This window comes from Manihot esculenta, chromosome 5 (assembly GCF_001659605.2).
Source record: "Manihot esculenta cultivar AM560-2 chromosome 5, M.esculenta_v8, whole genome shotgun sequence".
Taxonomy (NCBI): Eukaryota; Viridiplantae; Streptophyta; class Magnoliopsida; order Malpighiales; family Euphorbiaceae; genus Manihot; species Manihot esculenta.
The window spans coordinates 12,347,516-12,361,844 of record NC_035165.2 but is presented as its reverse complement, the minus strand read 5'-3'; positions in this window follow the sequence as shown (position 1 = coordinate 12,361,844).

The following is a 14,329-nucleotide window of genomic DNA, read 5'->3' as shown; positions in this document are numbered from 1 at the left end:
AATCTTCAGTATTTTAACCCAATTAAAATATTATTATTTAATAATTAAGAAAGTAATTTATGAAAAATTACTTTTTATATTATTTAACTAACCATTATCTAAACAGTTATTTACCACTATAACCACTAATAGCTATATTATCGAATAGGTTTTAATTAAAATATTTGTATTCAATCGGCATGTGTTATTTTACAAAAACAATTAAAATACATTCTTGTCAATATTTTTTTCTTTTTTTATTATATGAAAAACAAGAATTGTTCTCACATTTACAAGAATGCTAAAATAAAAAATATGAGCTTATAAATAAGTCCTGCTTTCTACTATTTTTTTATTAAAAAAATGTCATGTCATATATATATATATATAATTTATATTTTATAAAAAAAAATTTTAGAACTTTTTTTTTAAAAAGGCAATACCATTACATTTATTAAGATCTAATAGGCCTAATACAAAGAGGGTTTGAGTCAAATCATAAAATTCAAAGAGAATAAACCAAACTAGCCCAACAAAACAAAACAATACCCAGTATACAAAGCCTACAACTAGAAGCCCAAATCTAGAACCCATGACCCAAACTCGAGCCAAACCAGATCAATACCACAAATTCATATCTGGCCATCGACTCACCACCTGAGGCACCGATAGATTACTGGCGGCAAATCTAGACAAAAATTGCGGCAACACTAGGAAAAAGACAAAAAGACATATGAAACAAGCTTACTTAAAACCAGATCCAAAACGAGGAGGAATTTGATTGGACAAAAGCAGCTCAATACAGAGCAACAGCGACTCAAGAGAAGGTAAAAGCACAGAGGAAAGAAGGCATCGCAGAGCTCAACCATCATCGAGGCCAAAGGGAGCATAACTACCGGATGCATCAGTACGATCCCCGAGATTTTGGCAACATCAACAAAGGTAAGCCTTTCCATCAGTAAAAGCAAGTTGATAGCCCTCACTCAGATCCAGGAAGTGACCCTCGCGACGAATAATAAGACCTGCAAGAGAAAAGAGAAACAAACAACAAACCAAAAAAGAAACACTGCCGGCCTCCTCTGACGAAGGTAAATCAGGGAGGACGAAAGCGATCCCTGCCCGAAGGCAAGAAAGAAATACAAAAAAACTAAAGAAAAATTAAAAAGACAGCAAAACAAGAAGATTAAAGCTAGAAAATAAGAAAAACTAAGGAAGATCCCAAAAGACGACTGAAGACCGACAGCCTCCTTTCTTTCCTTTTGCTATTGTGAGAAGTAAGTTTTTCCCAAAAAAGTTTTAAGAATTATGCATCTTAATTCATGCCAAAATATATTTTTTTTAATTGTGCAAAAGAGTCACAAAGAAAAAGAAAAATATCTTCAATACCAAGTTGTCCTCCTTGAATGTCAAACTTTTCAAGTCTCACAATAAAAAATGAGAAGACAACATAAACAATAACATATGGATTTGGGTCCTTCAGAATTGCTTGCATCTCCCTTTGAATCTATGGCTTTAATCTCTTCAAATTTTTTTTTCTTTTATATGACCTATTTCTTGAGGATATCCATCTGCTATTGAGATTTGGTTATTACGTGAGAATGAAGGGGAGAATTGCAATAGAAGGATTTCTGTATTACCATAAAGGGTAATTTAGAGATTTTCTCACGAACTAATGGTTAAAAAGTTTTAAATTGAATATGTAACACCCCTTACTCGTCTATAAAATAGCTCAGTAAAGGATGCCACATACTATACTATATGCAATTATATATGTGGACTTAAGTTAGCTTTTACATTATAAATTATTATTTAGTTTGTTTAAATGCATGTTAAATCACAAAACAATTTTAAATAGAGAAATTTTAAGAGTTCCCCCTACTTATCAGCAATTATCCCTATAGAAAATAGTTATAAAATCTCAATATTTGCTCATTTCACATTATTAAATCCATAAATAGAGCATAATAACTTAAAATAGTAAACACATTTGTTTATATTCGTACTATTTTTAACACTCATTTACAGACTCTTGGTAGACTAGTAATGTACATGCCAAACATAAACAACCTCTTGTATAAAAGTTGTGAATAACTGGTTATGATGATGTCTCCGTGCTGATAGAGAACCCGATCTTTTTAGTTGATGCTTCCTTTATCTATTACCTGCGCATGGAAAAGTCCAATGCGCTGAGTTTATGCCCAGTGGGTGAATAATAATATATATTCATTCAAATATAAATACGAATACTCATGACAGATACAATGAAATCATTTTATAAAGGCGAGTGAAAATTTTATATGTTAGTGGGTGAAAAGTAGGCAAATTAAGTCATGCAATTTTATAACTATAAGGTCATTCATATTTTGGAAACCATCTTGTGTGCATGCTTGTAAGGTATTAACAAGTCATATAATTAAATCTTAGCCCCTATAAACTCTTTGCAGGATCAATTAGCTAGATAAGGGAAAATTGTATCTGTATAGCACAAAGTGCCAAACTGTATAGTCTAGGGGCCGAATGCTATGCCTGTATAGCTCAAAAGCCGAAAATATCATATCATGTAGCCAATTAGGGTGCAGTACTGTTAAACTATATATGCATGCCATACCCTTATTCTATCTCTGACTCCCACTAAGGTTTACTAGGGGCACGAATGTATATTTTCTTGTTAATTATTTATTGGTACTAAAATTATTCATTTATATGCTTAACATATTGAAACAAGCAAGTATGTCGAACTATTTATTCATAAGCAAGCACGTCGATAAGATGAATCCTTAAAGGCATACATATGCGTATAATAGACCATATTTAGTCATGAATATAATATTCAGTTATGAACATATTACTACTTCATTAAAAACATGTGTGTAAAGTTTTAGTTTATTAAGCTAGCACGTGCACAAAGAAGGCATGTGAAGCTAGCATGTGCATAATTTGGCCGCAAAACTAACACGCCAATCCCTTTTAGGTCAATATTTAGATTTAAGTTTATTTCTGTCTAAGATTGTGTCACATTTCTAAGTGTCTTATGAATATAATTAAACTTACATTTCTCATGAACTTTGTGTATTTATGTCTTAGCTTTCTAACAAGATATATTACATCTAATTCTGACCTTTCTAACTGAAGTTATGAATATTTTTTTGCAAGCTGCCCAATCAGGTTCTAATCAGTACAGTTTTGGTATCTGTTTTTAATCTAATAAAACATATCGTATGCATATATTTGCATATAGATTCAAGCTTAACTTTCTTGTACAAAGTTTTAGGTATACTTCTCAGAGTTCATTTGGCATTGGTCTTAATTGATTTTAATGAGTAAAACATTGGTTATGGTCTAAGTGATATAGACTGTTCCGGATGCATAATCCCCCGTGACCAGTTTAGATTCACTAGCAATTTACATACAATTAACTACAGATTCAAAATTTGGTCACTTTAGTAAAGTTTTAGCTTTTTGTCTTATCTTTCATTTGGTATATATTAAGCTTAATTTCAATTATTACACAATAAGTTATGAGACTTCCAACACAGGCTGTCATGTTGGAACCTATTCTGCTATTTTTATGTTTTTAGCTCCCATGTTGTATCTATTTGCTTTAAACCTTCCAATCATCATTTTGACTTTCATATTACAAATTCATATAATCAAGAGAACATTTCCAGCAATCAAAACCAATCCTTAATTTTACATATTCATAAGAAAATCAAAGGAAAAACAGAACTTCATACAAACACCAAACCTTTTGTACAATTCTTTTCAAAAGCTTTAGGTATACCTTAGTTACTCTTTTTCCTTGCCTCTCCCCTTTGATGTACCTTTCTTCTTTTGAATTTGTTCTTTATAAATAATAAGAAAAATATGAGTTTTAATTCATTTAACAATATATAATTGATTGAAAACATTAAAGAATATGTTTGCCTAATCTAATTTTCAATTTTTATCACTTACCACTTAAGCACCTAAAATTTTCTCCTTCTTCCCTCCTTCTCTATAGTTTCTTTGCTGGTTATTTCACTTAGGAAAGGATTTTGCATGGATGAAGATTTTGTCTTTATGGTGAAATATGGTGGATATGAAAGATAAGAAAGCAAAATAATTTTCTCTTTCTTTTTGGTGTAGGTACGGCAAGCATGGAGAAAAGGAGGACAACCCTTTTTTTTCATGCTTAGTCATGTCTTCATGTATAGCTAGGTGACACATAGCAGGTTTAGATTAAAAAGTAGAAAAAGATGAAGGACCAAACTTGAAATTTACTTTTAAACTTTCCATATTCACACTTTAACCTACTAAACTTTTTCACATGTTTCAATTTAGGTTTTAAACTTTCAATATTCATAGATTGACCTATTAAACTTACACTTTTATCATTTAGAAGTGCATTTCATTTGGATAAGCACGTCGGTTTTAATAAGCACCTCAAGCTAACATGTCGGAAAACTCTTAAGCACCTCCCGAAAGTAACTTGATTCTGACCTACTTATCACATTAGATGCTTTATTTTAAGATATGTCTGTTTTTTTATTTGGATTTTCTATGGTCATTCTTATTTTAATTATGTCTTTGCATGTATAACTCTATATGAAATACAAGTTGGACCTCTAAACACAACTTTTAGTACTATATCTATAGGTGAATTATGTATCAAGCGGTTATGGATAAGCTAACACCTCTCCTAATTAGCTCGAGGTTAAGCTAGCACCACCTCTGAAGCTAATTACTCTAACTTTAGAATGATACAATTTAAATCTAATAGTTTCTCTATTTCTATCCGTAGGTTTTAGAATGTGACAGAATAGTTGTCCTTTATGATTGATACGATGCGTTTCAATAAAGGATAAAATTGTAATAAAAAACTTAAATAATATGGTGTTTTTTAAGAGTTAAGGAGGCAGAGCATTTTGTGTTGATACACTGCATTTTTATTTGTCTTCCTTAGCTGTTAGAGTGTAACAGTCTAATGCATATCATTGGGCGTTTTGTATTGGGATTGAATAATCTGTTAGAGGAGAGAGAAGGTTCAAGTCGGTATATGTGATGGAGTCTATAATGCTTAATTCATTCTATTTTTCCAATACAATCTCAAGAGAATTTCTCTCTATTTTCTCTCTTTCATTTCTGTGTATATCAATTGGTATCAGAGTAGGTGACTCGTGGTTATCGAAACCAGTCAAAAATAACATTTCCGGTTATCAACAATATTACTACTGCAGATAGTGGTAAAGGATCGAATCCACAGAGAATTAAAAACTTACCTATCTTTCTTAACAAGACCAAAAGAATTAACTGAAAGCAAATAACTGAAAGAGAAGTAAATTGAAAGCGAATAAACTGAAAGTAAAATGGGGGGGTTTGAGATTGATTTAATTGATCTAATTCTGAAAGCAGTAAAAGTAAAGCGAATAATTAAATTAAAGGGAATTCAATAATGAAAAAGTTCTAGTTGAAGAGTTGAATCCACTTCAGTTGTTGGGATTGATCATTGAAACTTATGTTCTTTTGATTGATTCAATAGATTAGTTATGGAGATGAAAAACGCTTCTCACCACCATGTCTCTCCTTAATCATAAACCAATTAGGGAACGTCCTCTAATTAATTACTAATTAACAAGTTGCCAATGAACGTCCTTGGGCCTTAGGCATCAAAACAACTGTCAATTGCATTAAGAGATAGAGAGAGCCAATCCTAGCTACTCAAACGCATGAGATGTTGCTAGTTCATACAATTTGTAACGACCCGAAAATTGGACCGCTACCGGCGCTAGAATCCAGATCGGCTTAAGGCCGCCTGGACCCGTAGCAAGCCTGACATATAACCTGTAAACCTGTATAATCCCATACATGATCAACAACATGCATAAAAATTAAAAACTTTTCTTTCCATTCATACACCAAACTCAACCTGTGCATGCACTGTACATAACATAAATCATAAACATTGATCCCTCTGTGGAATCTCATCAGTGCCCCCAAATGGGTGACATAATATATGCTGAGTTGGTTTACATAAACATCATAAAAATCTCTAAGATCATGTATTAAAAGGGATAACAACATTCTATGGTCAAGCACACCTCTAATATCCATAAACATCATTACATAACTATATTGTGCTTTTACATTACATCGTTCTACGATTTGTCATGTCCACATTCTATCTATTACATAGACAAGCTTTACTCTAACCGACCTCCTCTTCTATCCTGTACCTGCAAGCCTGGGGGGTAAAGGGAGAGGGGTGAGCTAAAAGCCCAGTGAGTAGAACTATAAAACATATTAACACTATGTTCCAATGAAATGCATCATAACACAGACAATTCACATAAGGGTTGGGTGAACTTGTCACCAATTAGTCCAAGCTAACTCTGTGTCAGGCCCTAGAATGGGATCCTGGTCTTCCTGCCATAACATACATTACTTACCATTGCCCCAGGGCCTCCTCTGGGCTCCTGGTCTTCGAGTCCCATAACCGTGCCAGGCCGTAGAATGGGGTCCTGGTCTTTCCTTACTCTGTGCCAGGCCGTAGAATGGGGTCCTGGTCTTCCTGTCATGGACTAATTGGGTCATCCAATATTCACCCACATCAACAACAATCGATGCAATGCGACATATTCGTGAAAACTAATGCAATCATCCTATTGCATAATCATGATGCATGAAACATGATAAAACATTTAATTTCTCAATTTAAAAGATTAAGTTTAGTTCCACTCACCTCTGGCTGACTCTAACAACACCGAAGTAGCTGAACTCACTGTTGGGTTCCTCGGGTCCGAACCTACACAGGTGGACTCAAATGAGGGACCAAACATACTAGAACATATCTCTAAACTACTCCCCAAAAACCCCCTAAAACATCATGAAATAACCATAGAAAAACATGCAAAGGAGGCCTGGACAGGGCACTTTCGGCGGCAGGTTCGGCGGCCGAAAGTCCCTCCAGAGCCGAAAGTCAGGCAGGTTCGGCGGCACCTTCGGCGGCCGAAACTCCCAGACAGAGACGAAACTCATGCATGTTCGGCTGCACTTTCGGCGGCCGAAACTGCCAGACAGAGACGAAAGTCTTCTTTTGGGGGCAGGCTTCGGCAGCCGAAAGGCTTGCCTCCCCAGCCATGTTCGGCGGCCGAAAGTCCTTCGGTTGCCGAACCTGGTTTCTGCCAAAGGGCAGAAACTTGGCTCCTTTTGCACATTTCGCCTCCCAACCTTCCAAACATGCATCAAACCTATTCTTTAACACACAAACACAAGCATACATGTTCCTAGGGGCCTCAAATCATCATAAACCCCATCTACAACACATCAAGCATCCACATTTTTCAAGAACACACATTAAACCCATAAACATAACCATAACCTAGACATGCATTCTACCCCCATAGATCTACTTAAAACTTATTTAAAACATGCAATGAGCTTAAGATCGGCTCTTACCTCTTGAAGATCGAGAGAGAGACGACCTAAAACTCGGAGGTGGAAGAGATTGGGTTCTTGAACCTCCAAGCTCCAAAACTTTGCTCAAAAGCTCAAATCTTCAAAACAAAGTTAAAACAAATGAAAATCTTGAAAGATCTAGAGGAAGAACATCAAAGATTGGTGAGGGACGGCAGAGAACTCACCTTGGCCGACAACGGGGAGAAAAGCTCGCCCGTTTTCGGCTAAGGGACCCTTTTATAGTGGCTGGCCAGGCCACGTTCGGGGGCCGAAAGTGCCTCCGCATGCATGCCATGTTCGGCGGCCGAACTTGAGGTTCGGCGGCCGAACCTGAGGTTCGACGGCCGAACCTGGACTTCCCTCACTTATACTTTCGGGGGCCTAAAGCACACCCGCAATGCATGCATGTTCGGCGGCCGAACTTGAGGTTCGGCGGCCGAACCTGGGTTTTCCTCCTCGGTTGTTTTCATGCAAAAACTCATTTCCTTTTTACTTAAAATCATGAAATACAATAAAACATCTTTATGAAAACATGGTTTTACCCCACTAGAGGCTTCCGACATCCGAGATTCCACCGGACGGTAGGAATTCCGATACCGGAGTCTAGCCGGGTATTACATTCTCCCCCCCTTAAGAACATTCGTCCCCGAATGTTCCTCAACTAGCACATGCAAGGCATACAACATATCATACACATAAAACACATGAAACATAAAAGAAACTAACCTTAGAAAAGATAAGGGTACTGCTGGAGCATGGACTCCCGTGTCTCCCAAGTGCATTCTTCCAGATTGTGGTGGTTCCAAAGGACTTTCACCATCGGGATTTCCTTGTTTCTCAGCTTCCTGATCTGGGTGTCTATGATCCGCACTGGCTGCTCAACATAGGTGAGATCCTCTTGGATCTCCACATCAGGCTCACTAAGAACCTTGCCCGGATCTGACACAAACTTCCTCAACATTGAAACATGGAAAACCGGATGGATTCTTCCCATTGAAGCAGGTAAATCCAGCTTGTACGATACATTCCCAATCTTTTGCAAGACTTCAAAGGGTCCGATGTATCATGGGGCTAGTTTACCTTTCTTCCCAAAGCGAACCACTCCTTTCATTGGAGACACCTTGAGCAATACCAGATCCCCCTCCTGAAACTCTACTTGCCTTCTGCGGATGTCTGCATAACTCTTCTGTCTGCTTGCAGCAGTCTTGATTCTTTCTCTGATTAAGGGTACTGCCCTGCTGGTAATCTCTACTAGCTCAGGCCCTGCCAAGGCCTTTTCTCCAACTTCTTCCCAGCAAACAGGTGATCTGCACTTCCTCCCGTACAAAGCTTCATATGGAGCCATCTCGATGCTAGCATGATGGCTGTTATTGTAGGCAAACTCCACTAAAGGTAGATGCTGCCTCCAAGAACCGCCAAAGTCCAGCACACACATTCTTAGCATATCTTCTATGGTATGGATGGTCCTTTCTGATTGTCCGTCTGTCTGAGGATGGAAAGCAGTGCTAAAATCCAACCTGGTACCCATGGCATCCTGCAGACTCCGCCAAAACCTGGAGGTGAACTGGGGTCCTCTATCTGACACTATAGAAACTGGAACCCCATGCAGCCTGACGATCTCATCAACGTACACCTGCGCCAACTTGTCCACAGAATAGCCACTCCTGACAGGGATGAAGTGAGCAGATTTGGTGAGTCTGTCCACAATCACCCATATGGAGTCCAATCTGTTGGACGTCGCCGGTAACCCCACTACGAAGTCCATAGCTATATTCTCTCATTTCCACTCTGGAATAGGTAGCGGGTTAAGCATTCCAACCGGCTTCTGATATTCCAGCTTCACCCTCTGACATACTTCGCAGGCTGACACAAACTGTGCCACTTCTCTCTTCATCGCTGGCCACCAATAGACCTTCTTCAGATCTTGACACATCTTGGTGGCTCCAGGGTGAACGCTGTATCTGGCATTATGAGCTTCCCTCATAATGTCTCCTTTTAGCCCTACGTCATCTGGTACACACAATCGACTCCCGTAGCGGAGGATCCCCTTGTTGTCGAATCTGAACTCACTGTCTTTGCCTGACTGAACAGTCCTGGCAATCTTTACTAACTCTGGGTCCTCATGCTGTTTCTGAGCCACCTGCTCCAGAAACACGGGTGCCACTCTCATCTGAGCAACTAAAGCACCTGTACCACACAACTCTAACTGTAGACCTTCATTAATGAGCTTGTAAAATTCCTTCACCCCTGGTCTCCTCTCTGCTGCTATGTGGGACAAACTGCCTAGTGACTTCCGGCTTAGGGCGTCTGCCACAACATTCGCCTTACCCGGATGATACTGAATCTTGCAATCATAGTCACTCAGCAGCTCTACCCATCTTCTCTGTCTCAAGTTCAGATCTCTTTGACTCAGGATGTACTGCAGGCTCTTATGATCTGTGAAGATCTCACATTTTACCCCATAGAGGTAGTGCCTTCACATCTTGAGTGCAAAGATTACTGCTGCCATCTCTAGGTCATGCGTGGGGTAATTCAACTCATGCTTCTTCAGCTGTCTAGAAGCATAAGCAATCACCCTCTCATTCTGCATTAGCACACAACCCAGTCCCACACGGGACGCATCACAAAAGACTGTAAAGTCTGCATCACTAGATGGCAGAGCTAACACTGGTGTTGAAGTCAACCTCTTCTTAAGCTCTTCAAAACTCTCTTCGCACTGGTCAGTCCACATGAACTTCTGATTCTTCCTGGTCAGTCTGGTCAGAGGAGCTGCTATTTTCGAGAAGTCCTGAACGAACCTCCTGTAGTAACCTGCCAAACCCAAGAAACCTCTAATCTCTGTCACTGAAGTGGGTCTAGGCCAGTTAGCCACAGCTTCTACCTTCTTGGGGTCTACCTCTATTCCATTTTCTGACACCACATGCCCCAAGAATGAAATGCTCCTCAGCCAGAACTCACACTTAGAGAACTTGGCATACAAGCCATGTTCCCTCAAGGTCTGTAGAACCAACCTCAGATGATGGGCATGCTCCTCTGCATTCCTGGAATACACTAGGATATCATCTATGAAGACGATAACAAAGTGATCCAGGTACTGGCTAAACACTCTGTTCATGAGGTCCATGAATGCTGCAGGGGCGTTGGTTAACCCGAACGGCATCACAAGGAACTCAAAATGCCCATATCTGGTCCTGAAAGCTGTCTTTGGCACATCTTCTTCTCTGATCCTCAGCTGATGATACCCAGATCTCATATCTATTTTGGAGAAACAACCCGCTCCTGCTAGCTGGTCGAATAGATCGTCGATCCTTGGCAATGGGTACTTGTTCTTGGTAGTGACTTTGTTCAACTGCCTGTAGTCGATACAAAGTCTAAGGGACCCATCCTTCTTTCTTACAAACAAAACTGGAGCACCCCAGGGTGAGGTACTCGGTCGGATGAAGCCCTTGTCTACCAGCTCCTGTAACTGCTCCTTCAACTCTTTCAGTTCTGCTGGCGCCATCCTGTAGGGAGGGATAGAGATCGGTCGAGTTCTAGGCATCAGTTCTATCTCGAACTCTATCTCCCTAGCAGGTGGTAAACCTGGCAGTTCGTCTGGGAATACATCTAAGAACTCTCTAACCACTGGCACCGAGGCGGGCTCTCTGACCTGACTGCTAAGCTCTCTCACATGAGCCAAATACCCCTGACATCCCCTCCTGAGCAACCTACGAGCCTGAAGAGCTGATATCAGACCTCTAGGTGTACCCCTCCTGTCTCCTCTGAAGACAACCTCAGACCCATCCTGACCTCTAAACCTGACTACCTTGTTCCTGCAGTCCAAGGTAGCACCATGGGTAGATAACCAGTCCATCCCTAGAATGACGTCAAAATCTATCAAATCTAGAACCACCAGGTCGGCGGACAAGCATCTTCCCTCAACAAACACAGGACTACACTGGCAGACTGACTCTGCCACTGATGGATCACACTTGGGTCCACTGACCCAGAGAGGACACTCTAACCCAGAAGTCATCAGACCCAACCTCCCCACGGCTCTCGGAGCAATAAAAGAATAAGATGCACCAGGGTCCATCAAGGCATACACATCTGAACAACCAATGATTAAGTTACCTGCCACCACGGTGTTAGATGCATCTGCCTCCTGCTGTGTCATTGTGAAGATTCGTGCGGGAGCTGATGGACCTTCACCTCTAAAACTCGCTGAAGAAGAGGCTGCCCCTCTCCCTCTGCCTCTGCCACTGGCCTAAGTCATGGCTGGAGCTGCTGGCTGCGCTACACTGCCTGAGGCTGTCTGCTGGGACTGAGCCATCGGGACTGCTCTTGGACATTCTCGAGCCATATGCCCCTCCTGACCACATCTGAAGCAGGCGTTCGTCCCAAACCGACATACTCCCTTGTGTGGCCTACCACACCTCGCACAAACTGCATTATCCGCACCAGAGCTTGAGCCACTCCCAAATCCCAAACTGGACTTGACTTTGCTCCAGAACTTATTCTTCTTACCCTTGGGCTTACCCCATCTCTTACTGCCTGAAGCTGCTGCACTCAGGGTAGAGGGATCTAACCTTCCCCCACCCGGAGTTTTAGGACCAGAAGACTGTGCCACTGTCTATTTAACTGTCCCCTGAACGATGGCACTGGCCTCCATTTTCCTGGCCATATCTACTATGGCATGGAAGCTCTCTCTGTCCACGGACTGAATCAAGGAGGAATACCTGGAATGAAGTTTCATGACATACCTCCTTGACCTCTTCGAATCTGTATCCAGACTCTGCCCAGCAAAAGGCAACAGCTCCAAGAATCTGTCGGTGTACTCCTCTATACTCATATCATCTGTCTGCCTCAACTGCTCAAACTCTATCATCTTCAACTCCCTTGAACTATCGGGAAAAGCCCATCCTGCAAACTCGTTTGCAAACTCTTCCCAAGACATGCTGTCCACTCTCGGGTTCACATAATTCTTGAACCACCCTCGTGCCTTTTTGCACTTAAGCGTGAACCCGGCCATCTGAATGGCTCTACTGTCATCAGCCCCAATTTCATCTGTGATCACCTTAACCCTTTCAAGATACACAAATGGGTCATCCCCTTTTTCATACTGAGGAGCACCCAGTTTCATGTAGTCAGTCATCTTGACCTTGCTCCCACTGGCTGAGCTAGGTCTAGAAGGTTGAGTAACTGGGGCTGCTGGTTCTGTAGGTGGTGGAGGTGGTGCAACATTTTCTGAGGTAGGGTTTGCTGGATTTGGATAGTAAGGTGGGTATGGCATCTGTGTGGGATAAGGGGTAAAGCTAGGGTAATCCGATGTACCTCCCATCGAATACCCGGGGTATTCTGAGAAGTGTGGGTAGTAGGGTGGCTGAACAAATCCCGAGGCTTGAGTGCCTCCTTGGGACTCTCCCATACCTTCCTCTAACATGCTAACTCCCAGACTGCCATCCCTCCTCTGCTCTACATCCATATCATCCCCCATGCCCTCTGACATTCCTCCCTGAACTGTTCCCCTCACTGATCTGCTTCTACCCAGATCTAGAGACCTTCTAGGGTCCCATGCTGCTCTTTCTCTGTTAGACCTACTCGACATTGCCCTAGGCAATGTAGGAGGACGGGCGCTTATGCCCTCATTCTCAGGTGGTACTCCAGTCAATCGTGCAGATCGACGAGTTCCTCTCATCCTGTTTTCTGAAAGGCAGCACATAACAAGCAAACATTAGCATCATATGGTTCATGTGGGCACACATGAACCCTCATCACATACATCACATATCATAGCATATCATTAATGCACATGCATATTATCATGGCATTTCACATCATCATACAAGACAGGACTCCACATCCTATCCTAGTGGACATGACCTTTCCTATTATGCTTGACCTTCTATAACATCTATGAGCCCGGCACTTTAGGTCCGACCATATGATCCTAGGGCTCTGATACCACTTTGTAACGACCTAAAAATCGGACCACTACCGGCGCTAGAATCCAGATCGGCTTAAGGCCGCCGGGACCCATAGCAAGCCTGACATATAACCTGTAAACCTGTATAATCCCATACATGATCAACAACATGCATAAAAATTAAAAACTTTTCTTTCCATTCATACACCAAACTCAACCTGTGCATGCACTGTACATAACATAAATCATAAACATTGATCCCTCTGTGGAATCTCATTAGTGCCCCCAAATGGGTGACATAACATATGCTGAGTTGGTTTACATAAACATCATAAAAATCTCTAAGATCATGTATTAAAAGGGATAACAACATTCTATGGTCAAGCACACCTCTAATATCCATAAACATCATTACATAACTATACTGTGCTTTTACATTATATCGTTCTACGATTTGTCATGTCCACATTCTATCTATTACATAGACAAGCTTTACTCTAACCGACCTCCTCTTCTATCCTGTACCTGCAAGCCTGAGGGTAAAGAGAGAGGGGTGACCTAAAAGCCCAGTGAGTAGAACTATAAAACATATTAACACTATGTTCCAATGAAATGCATCATAACACAGACAATTCACATAAGGGTTGGGTGAACTTGTCACCAATTAGTCCAAGCTAACTCTGTGCCAGGCCGTAGCATGGGGTCCTGGTCTTCCTGCCATAACATACATTACTTACCATTGCCCCAGGGCCTCCTCTAGGCTCCTGGTCTTCGAGTCCCATAACCGTGCCAGGCCGTAGAATGGGGTCCTGGTCTTTCCTTACTCTGTGCCAGGCCGTAGAATGGGATCCTGGTCTTCCTGTCATGGACTAATTGGGTCATCCAATATTCATCCACATCAACAACAATCGATGCAATGCGGCATATTCGTGAAAACTAATGCAATCATCCTATTGCATAATCATGATGCATGAAACATGATAAAACATTTAATTTCTCAATTTAAAAGAT